The following is a 10,788-nucleotide window of genomic DNA, read 5'->3' as shown; positions in this document are numbered from 1 at the left end:
CTTCTTGAGATTAGGCAGTAGCATGCTCACATTCTAGTAGTGCTTATATGCTTTATTATATTATGTTCTGATTATTATGTACCATTTATTTTCTTTTATTTATACTTTGTTAAATGTATCCTTTGTACTGATTCCAGAGCAAGGGCACTTTTTCCCTTTGTTAGATTGCCTAATTTCTTCAGTTAACATTTTATCTTGAAGTTTTTATTGTCTCAAAATGCAAAGTTTCAAAGACATTAGTTACCTTCGGCCTTAACCTACTCCTACTATCTCAAAATTTTATCTCAATTTAATTTTTCTCCCTGGCTAACGCAAGGAGATCTTTCATTTTCATTTTCTCTTCCCTCCTTTACTCAGAAACCTGTTATTATCTGGTAAAATTAGCAGTCCAAAAGGTAGGGAGGAGTTTTGTAATGTCACATTGCCATCTTGTGGTCAGTGGGAGGCTATACATGAATTTCCCAATTATAGGACAGAAATTAGTTTTGAAACCACTCTTTCCTTTTATTATGGCCTACCCACATGCCCAATTCCTGTCTGAAAAGAAAACATAAGAATAATTGTTTTCATGAAGAGAGAAAATCTGAGAAATGTCAATTCATATTTCTATTTGGAATATACAAATATAGGGATAAAAACAAGACCTTAAAAGTAGAAAGCTGTAAAATTTTAAAAACATTAAAATAAAATAAAATAGATAGTTATGTGGCATAGTAGATGACAAGCTAGCCTCAGAGTCAAGCTAGCATTGGATTCAAGATTCATTTTTTTTAATAAATGCTGACTACAAGAATATTCTCTAAACACAACTTCTCAATACTTCAGGCAACTCTCCAAGACAAAGATGCAGAGCTGGTGACAATCTGCATTAGTGGAGGGAGTTCCTTAAAAGTAGAAACTAAAATAGGCTTGGAACTGTGGATTTAGTATAACAGAAAATTTCTCAGGTGCTCATTTGAATACATGAATATTTCCCATTATTTGTACTCTGCTGTTCTTGGTCTAAGACTCATTTATAGTTATAATTTTAAAGACTTTGTGAAAGGACTTAATCAGGAGATTCCTAAGTGAGGTAATGTGTTTGCCACATGAATTGACAATTCATCTGTATCAGCATCAGAAATAATCTAAGACCTATTCAAAACAAGAAACAGATTTAAAAAGGAAATTATCCTCTGGAATCTGTGCAATTTCTGTTATTCCCAAAGCTTTTTCTGCCAGCTATATAATTTTTAACATTTGCATTTTTTTTAAGTTCCATAGATGGGGGATACACTGAATGTATATAAAATAATTTTATTTGGAAACATAGCCTTCAATTGTGAAGCAAAAATGAAGCCAGTTAAATTCATCACAGAAAAGGATATCTGAGAATCTCAGTTTTAAGGTATTTTATTGTTGTTATTGCTTTTAATGTAGCTTGCATATTTTCCAGAAGCTTAATTGAAGAAAGCCTTCACTTTTTGCTATGGAGATCCCTACAGCCTAAGTAGTAATATTTTCTTTAATCATGGTTCCTGGTTCTTTCCTTCCTGAACAAAATATATACTGAGCCAAAAGGAGAGGGGAGGAAAACCTCAATTGTTTAATAGGAAAAGCCCCGTCTACTGGTGGGAATGGGGGGCCCCATGGAACTAGCTGTCTTCCAAAGACTATTGAAAGAGGATAGGACAAGTTGACAGAAAACACATATGCCCCGTTAAAAATCTTTACAAGAGACTAGAGTGTGCCCTGTGAGCTTCTTAAAAGCAGAATCCAGACAGAATCTGTCTCTCAATAAATCTTTTCCCCCTTTTCCATTAACTAGTTAGGTATTGTTGGCTTTAAGCCACCTGATTTTACTATGATTTATTAACTGCTATGCATTATATATGAGATTCAGGTTTACTGAAGAGTTACCCTTATGGTCATTGTTGCATACAAATCAGCTACTGTTAGAGAGTTTTATTGCATCATTTTACATTGCTAGGACTTTTTCAGCCAGTTCTGAGAGATGTAGCTGGTAAGAAGGGGGGAAATATCCTCCTATAATTTTTTTTGGCCATTTAAGTTTTGATAGCATGTGCTTGGCATGTTGAGAACAATGATCCTTTGTTTCATTCTATTCTAGAACAATAGCTCCCAATAAATAAGAGTTGTCTAGATCAAAGGATTCTCACCAGCCCTCCCTCACTCCCAACCTACTCCATCATCTCTATTGCATTGAAAAAGGGTATAAGTATCCATCATTGTTGGTGATTTTAAAAAAGGACAAGTAAAACAGAAGGAACAGAGTGGGGATGGAAAAAAGTAAGTCAAACTCCTTTGTTTCATAGAAGACTAGGAAAATTGTGCTAGGGATCTGAGAAACTCAGAAATAAAATGCAACAAAATAATGTTCATGCGTTTTTGACACTGATTGTTCATGAGTAGAATTTTCAGCTCAGCTCTTTAGATTGCTGCTTGAAAGATTCCTTTCCCTCCATTCCATGCAGATGCCTATATTTTCTAAGTGAAAGTAAATAAAACAAAAACAGCACATTAAGCAAATGGTCTTGGTTTACCTGCATGAGGGGGCAAAAGGCACAAGCTAGAGCAGAATGCTATGAACTAAATGGAAAGGACAAAAGGAGCCTCTAGAGACATCCTGGTAAAAGGGGAGGCATGAGGGAGGGAAGGAGAAATAAAAGAGAAAGTTTCCTCCATATCTGTAATGTTGCCATGTTACTCCAACCACAATCATGGCAATCTATCTTGGCCTAGCATATGTTACAAAGTATTCCTAAAGAAGGAAGTTATTGTGAAATAAAAGCATTTTTTTTTCTAACAGAAAGAATTTGAGAATTTTATTCTTTGTTAAGAGATGTCCTAAATCTAATAGAATCACAGTCAGGAGGATTAAAGCAAATTTAGCCTAGAGATGTGTGTATGTGTGCACATGTGTATGTGCAGATATGTACATATGTATACATAGAAAATATATGCAGAATCCATCATCCTGTTTGATCAGGGCAACTCATGCCCTTCTAGTGGTCTCAGTTTCCTTATCTATGAAATGGGGAGGTTGGAAAAGATGGCCTCTGAGGTCCCCTCTACTTCCAGATCTATGATCCTTTAAAATCGCCTAGCTATCTGTATCTTTTTTTCTATATGATAAGGATAAGCAATGGATAAGGATAAGGTATTTATGTATATGTGTGTATATGCATATATGACACAAATATATGCATTATAATATTTATACATGTATATAAATATAGGTTTATTGTTTGGCTTGTTTATGTGTACCCACACATGTGTATATGCATGTGTATACCTGTATTTGTGTGTACATATATGTCCTTATATTGCATTTAGAGGAAATCTTCCAGAATAATGACCAGATCCTGCATAGAAGATTTACAGACAGTAAAAATGATGGATCCTACACTGATGAGCTCATTAGCTAGTTATTCCTAACTTGAATAATCTTTTTTCTATGACAGATTCCAATCATTAGGAAATGCTTTAAAGAAACTGGGAATCACTACTTTAAGCTTACCATCTTCTAAAAAACTCATTTTACTTCCAAACAACAACAAAACTATTTGGTATTTGGACTAGTCCAGGCATTCTGAGTCTCTTGAAGTCTCTTATTTTCCCAGAACTTTTCAGTTCATCTTATTTCTTCTCATCTCATCCCATCCCATCCCACCCCATACTATTATATGGGAGACATTAATTTAGAATTTTAAAAGATCTGATAAACAAGTGAATGCCACACACTTATTTTACAGAGCGAACAAGTTCAGAGTGGCTAATAGATCATAGATTTAGAACTAATTATTATTATTATCATTATTATTATTCATTATATAATTATAGTACATATAATATATGACAATATATAACATAATACATAATATATGTATAATATGATATTATATATAACAGCATTATATATAATGCATAACATGATATAAGATATATATTTCTATTATATAAAATAATAATATATCATGATGACTGAAATGACTATATAATAAATTATTTAATAATTATTGTTATTATAGCTAAAATTAATAAAGGAATTAATATATACCAGGCACTGTACTAAGCATTTTATGTTTGTTATCTCATTGGATACCAGTAGCAACTTTCAACATCACCTAGTCACAGGATCATACATTCATAAATGTATTCTGGAAGATAACTTTGACACTCTCTCATTTTACAGATGAGTAAATTTAGACCCAAAAAGGTAAAGTGACCTGGCCAGAGTTGAACAGGTGGTAAATGGCAGATACTGTAATTCCGAAGGCAGAATTCTTTAATTGTAACAGACTTCCTTTCTAGCATGCTTGATCTTAGATGCCCCTTGGTTGGTTGAATTCCACCTTCCCCAAAGCACAGCAGAGTGTTTAAGTTTTTGAAGCAGAACAGTGAGAATAGAAATGACCACATTTTCACAAGTCAAAGACATACTTAGGCAAACTTGGGGATAAGCAGAAAAGAGGATTCTTCTAAAAACAGATGGAGATTAAAGGACCAAGAAAGGAAAAGAAAAAACAAAACAACTTAATAATGGGCTATAAATTGGAAGAAATGCCCCCCCCCCAAAAAAAAAATCCCACTCTTGGGATTGTATCCACAAGCCAAATCTTTCTTAGGATTTCCCAGAGTAACAAAATCATTGGTTTGGAAAGTCTGGACCTAAACAGAAAAATCATACTTCTTTTGGTGTCATGACCTCAAGATATTTTCATTTCATTTATAATCACACTTGTTTCCTACACTCATTCAGTACTCCCCATTCAGTAATATGGCGAATTAATTCCAGACAAAAAAAACTAATGCTATTTTTTGGTAACATAGAATTGTATATAAATATTTAATTTTGATATTGAGCTCAATTATTGAATATTGTTTAAATCAATCAGTTCAGACAAAATGCCTCAACATGCAATGTTAGCTAGCTCTTTTTTATTCATTATGTAGAGATTATTATCATGTTGTGGCTGACTAGCATGAATTAGAAATATATATGAATGCATAATATTTGTATCAGGTTGTCTGTTCCTGTCTTTTTTTTCTCTCTTTTACTTTCCTCTACCCATATTTATCTCTTCTCCCACCCTCTTCCCCCCCCCCCCCACTTACATTGTTCAGGCTGATAAAATCATTTTGGCCTTGGTAAGCCAGACACTCAGGGCTGTGAATCAAACCTAATTAAACTAAGTGGTACCTGTTCCAAGGACATTTAGCTATCCAAAAGGTTCAAATATCCAATTACAAAGCATCACTTTTCAGCTTCTAACCATACGGTGATTAATGGAGAGGAACATTTTTCCCTAAATGGTGACTGTTTTCCCATATTCAGTTTACAAAGTGAGACAATACTTATATTTTGGAGCCATCAGTATTCCCCAAGAGCCCTTGCTTCTTCCTGATTTCCTTTACATTTCTTCTAATTTAATTTGTCTCACAATTAATCTCAGACTTAGAAAAGATTAAAGGCCTTGACAACTAAACCAAATATAAATAATTTATAACCTAAGAATACAATAGTATTTGCTATAGAGATGTTTGCATTTTGAAATCTAAGATTTTTCTCTTTTCATTTAAGAAGTAACCTAACTAAAATGTTGACCAAACTGTGAATTTCTTGAGAGTAGGAATTGTGTTTTACTTATTTTTGTATCCCCAACACTTAGCACAGTGCCTGGCACATAGTAGACACATAATAAATGCTTATTGATTGACCTTACATCATTACAAATCTCAGAATTACAGAATCTTAATTTTGACAAAGTCCTCAAATGATGTGTTGATTTTAAATTTCCTTTTGCTTTGTTTCTTCTTTCCCTGTCCTCTAGTGGTAGTGGAAAGAAGGAGGGGAGAAATACATTCTTGATAATATAAAAATAAAAATACATTTTTAAAAAGTGATATTTTTTAACATGAATAAATATGCATATGGTTAAGAATTAGCACCACTGGGTATCTTAAGTTCAGTAGAAGAAAAAACTTTGAGTAAGGACAGTGGAAATGTGAGAACTGTCTTCAAGTATTTAGAGAATTGTCAAATAGAAGAAAGACTGAACTTGTACTATTTGGTCCCAGAGGACATAATCAGAAGCAAATCATGGAAAATTTCAAGAAGGTAGTGTTAAGTTTGATGCAAAGGAAACTTTTTAAAATTAGAATTGTCCAAAAGTAAAATGGGCAGTCTTAGAAGTTGATGGGTTCATCTCATTGCAGGTATTAGACTGGAGACTCATTCTGGATATAATTGAGACTAGATGAGCAATAAAATTAATTCCACCACTAAATTCTTTGATTCTGAACAAGTGGATAGCTATCAAAGTGAACTAGAATTTAAGCTTGTATGTTCTTTTAAAATTAAAAAAATGGACAAGCAAATTAAAAAATATCTGATTATAGAAGATGAATAATTGGGAGATCTGAATTTGAATAATCTGGACTGTGAAATTATAGGCTTACCAATATAAATCTTTATAGATAGAAATTCCAGATAAGAAACCTAATTTTTTACAAGATTACACTGACAACAAGTGATTCCAAATCTACTACTATTTATGTGACAGCACATTGCCTTAGGGTTATGTGTCCTGGTAGATAAAATGCTGGGCTTTTTCTAAATTAAATTTTATTTTTAAATGAATAGAAATCTATTTCTTCTTCCTGCTCCCTAACATTATTGGAAAGGAGGGAAAAAAGATGCAACAAATATGCATTATCAAGCAATATAAATTCCCTCATTGATTGCATTAAAAAAAAAAGTCTCATTCTGGATCTATCTATCATCTCTTTCTCAAAAATTGGATATTCTTAATCTTAATCATTAGCCTTTTTTATCATTCATCCTCTGAAATCATGGATAGTCATAATATTGATTCAGAGTAAGCCTTCAAATTTGTTTGTCTCTATTGTTGTTCACTTGTTTTAATTGTATCCCATTTGGGGTTGTCTTGGAAAATATACTGAATTGTTTTGTCATTTCCTCCTCAAGCTCATTTTGCTGATGAGAAAAACAGGATTAAGTGCCTTACCCAGGATGACACAGCTAGTAAAATATCTGAGCCCAGATTTGAACTCAGGAAGATGAATCTTCCTGATTCTCATCCCAGTGCTTTATCTACCATGCCACCTAACTCTCTTGACAGCTAGACCTTTATACTGCTGTTTTTAATCATATAAATTATTCTCCTGGTTCTGTTCATTTAATTCTTTATCAAATTATACAATTTTTCAAAATTGTTTATTTGTTTTGATTTTATAGTATAAATGATACTTCTATTTATGCTCACTATATTCTGTATCTGTATCAAAAGTCTTTCCTTAATTCTTTGGAATGAAGACTCATATCCAATCCTTGACATGTTTGGACCTAGACAAATCATCTATCCCCTAGGTGATTCAAATAAATTCTAATAACTTATCATGGAGAATGCCATCTCTCTTTTGTATATTCACTTGAGAAGGTATTAGTCCAGTTACTTCCAGTTACTTGGTGTCTATAAAACAGAAACAATAATGCCTGTCTTATCTACTTTACAGGATTATTGTCTAATAAAATTAGATCACTGAATGTAATTGGGCATTTTATATACTAGCATTAGCCTTTATAAATCAGAAGACACAGACACATCAAGATTTTGAAATTAAGGAGGGAGGATTGTTTTCAATGTAATTATATTGTCATTTGATGTGATGACGCTTTGGACTATATTGACATAAGCCAGATTCTATGTAACAACTGTTCAATACCATCCGTTGGACTTCTCTGATAGACCACTTAACTATCTCAGCTTTTCCAGTGATCATCTCATTTATCTAGGATTATTGCACTGAATTTACTGTTTGGTTTTCTTCCAGAACTAAAATGTCAAGTCCAGTGTCATGTATGCAGGAGCTTTGTGCTGTGAGAGTTCAGCAGATCTTCCAAAAGCTGCTTGCAGTTGATCTTTGGATAGAGCTAGAAATAAATAAATCCTCTTTAGCAGATCAATATTCATCCCATTTAATGCTTGATATAAAACTTTTGGATTTGTGGTAGTAATACTCTTGTACAGCTAATCATTGAAAATGAGCATTAAGGCAACATATTGTCAGACAGGAAGGAAGTGATGAGTGTGGTCAATAAAGGGAAAAAATTATATATAGATATATGTATATATGATACATATATATACACACATACATAGATACAACACACACACACACACAGAGAGAATATACATATATGTGTAAATTTACTGGACATTTGGAATCCATGCAGATTTCTTTACAATGCAGCACTGAAGCAGTAATGGAGGTAAGAGATTGCTTTGTACTTTAGTTACCATACTTTCCAAGACTGCCTTCTCTAGACATGGTTCATCATCTTTATGGTAGAAATCGAGATAGGCATTTGGACCTATGATTTTCTTGGAAAAGGGATTCCTAGATGAGAAAACTTTCTCTACTAATTCCAATGTGTTCCTTCAATGTAATTTATAAGCTTGGAAAGTTCTTTATAGGAATGAGATTAAGTTACTTTCCCCAAGTCATATATGATTTGAACTTGAGGGACTTTAAGCCTAGGTCTTCCCAGCTTTGAGACATAGTTGTCTGTAAAATTGTTAAATGATTTCAGGAACCATTTATAAAGCAATTGCTCTAACCTATCCCCCTAGCCACTTATTAACCACAAGAATAATGACCCTGGAGTACTGGTGAAAGAAGTAAGGTAGAATATACTCCAGAGAGTATATTGGAACCAAGAATCCTTGGATTATTTTCCACCACTGACACACATTAGCTATATGACTCTGACCAGGTCTTCCTCCCAGTATTACAGGAAACTTTAAAACTACAAGTTGCAACATATTTAACATATATAGGACTGCCTGCCATATAGGGGAGGGGATGGAGGGAGGGAGGGGAAAAGTTGGAACAGAAGTGAGTGCAAGGGATAATGTTGTAAAAAAAAAATTACCCAGGCATGAGTTCTGTCAATAAAAAGTTATAATTATTAAAAAAAAAAACTATAAGGTGCAAAACAATTGTTGTTCCATGCTAGTAAAATTCTTCAACTGAGGAGTTCTTTATATGGGTGAAATTAGTCTTGAACATAATCACCCTATGTTTCCCTGCAAAAACCCCACAAATAGGATAGTAAAATTTAAAGAACATCTGGGATGTCATCCTGGAAGATATCTAGAAATCCATATTTAAAAGAAAAATGATCAAGAAGAGAATATCTACCAGTAGTTCAAACTAGATAGAAATGGATGCCATCAGGACACCCCTAACTAAAATATGAATAGAACCAAATATAGTATATTTGTTTTTATCTAAAGGTGTGGTACATACACTCCATTCTATATAAAATATGTGATATTCCATCTCTAACTTCCATACCTTTGTAGAGGCTATTCTTCAGACCTGAAATTTACTCCTTTTATCACTTCTGCCTCTTAGAATTTCTTGTTTCTTCAATGGTCATTTCAGATATTAAAAATCATTTCCTTATTCCTTCAAACACTGAAACCTTACCCCTACCTTCTAGATAATTTCACATTCACTTGCAAATGTTTTATATTGACTTATCTTTATGTGTTGCACTGACCCTGCACCCTCATCCTTCCCTCATAATATAATAATCTTCTTATGAGTAGAGACTCTTTTTTTGTCATCATATCGCTATTAAACCCATGTTTTATACATATAAATACAGGTAGGATCCTATATTTTCACCTATGTTGAGAGCTCCTCATAGCTCCTTCCACCAATATTAATTGTTATTGTAAAACTCATACATTGTATTAAAGGAAACAGAAAGCATGAAAAGGGTAAATGGATTAGTCAGGGCAAACACAGGCATTGCATGTTAGATGCTAGACTTGATGCTGGTTTTCTTGACCAAAGGAACTTCTCTATCCATATTCCACATTGCAATGTTTGAATTAGCTTTCTGGAGGACCTCGGGATCAGCCTGAGTTCTTGTTCTTAGAGGAAAAGTGATGAAGGCAGGATAGCCACCAGGAGGCTGGTCAAAGATAGAATGTCTATCTTAGCCCTTATATACTTAATTGTAATTATATCATTACAGCATACTGATTATGTGTGAACTTGGAGAACCATTACATCACCATACCAAGTACTAAATAGATATGTGAACTAGAGAACCATCATCTCATCAATTCCATTGGGTTAATACCTTGTTTCAAGTGTCCTTGTTTCAAGTATACTTCTCCAGAGTTCCAGCTCTCTACACCACATGTCTCTTGCCTTCAATCAGTCAAGCAATAAATTAGAACATCTTAACCAAAGACTATGCTTGACTGGGGACACAAAGACAAAAAGGAATTACTTAAGAAAAATATCCTGAATGAAGTATTATGAAAGCACAACTTAGAGCTTTCCAGAAGCTTAAGAGTTAAAAAATATATAATTTTGATTTTACAGTTTTGTTTTGGATTACAATTATGTGATCATTTTTACTCTTATGGTATTTGTGTAAACATTAGGAGCTTAGCTTTTCCCACAAGCACTTCTTCCAGACCAACCACATAAGCTGCAATACAGATAAATGTGGTGGCCAGTATTGCACATATTTTTCAACCATGTTTCTAGATGGCTTAATACAAGGAAAGAAAACATACATATGATCTCTGTGTAAAAGCTTTGCCTTCTCAACTTTCTTATATATTAAGGCAGTCCTGGCAGGGATATTAAAAAAAATAACTTTAGCTTTTTCAGTTGAGGAAGTTGAGCAAGGAACATACATTACTATGTCCATAGATATTTATTCACACAAAAGGA

At 33.4% G+C, this 10,788-nt stretch overlaps 1 long non-coding RNA gene across 1 annotated transcript in view; it reads left to right on the top strand.

Annotated features, from left to right (window-relative positions):
• The first annotated feature begins 2,036 nt into the window (after nt 1-2,036).
• LOC127541854 (uncharacterized) overlaps nt 2,037-10,788 on the top strand; it is a 153,243-nt gene continuing 144,491 nt past the window's right edge. Inside the window, exon 1 of the long non-coding RNA XR_007948489.1 lies at nt 2,037-2,289. This is a non-coding gene — a long non-coding RNA (uncharacterized LOC127541854). The remainder of the gene's footprint in view (nt 2,290-10,788) is intronic.

Source organism: Antechinus flavipes, chromosome 6 (genome assembly GCF_016432865.1).
Source record: "Antechinus flavipes isolate AdamAnt ecotype Samford, QLD, Australia chromosome 6, AdamAnt_v2, whole genome shotgun sequence".
Classification (NCBI taxonomy): Eukaryota; Metazoa; Chordata; class Mammalia; order Dasyuromorphia; family Dasyuridae; genus Antechinus; species Antechinus flavipes.
This window is presented reverse-complemented; position numbering and strand designations above follow the sequence as displayed.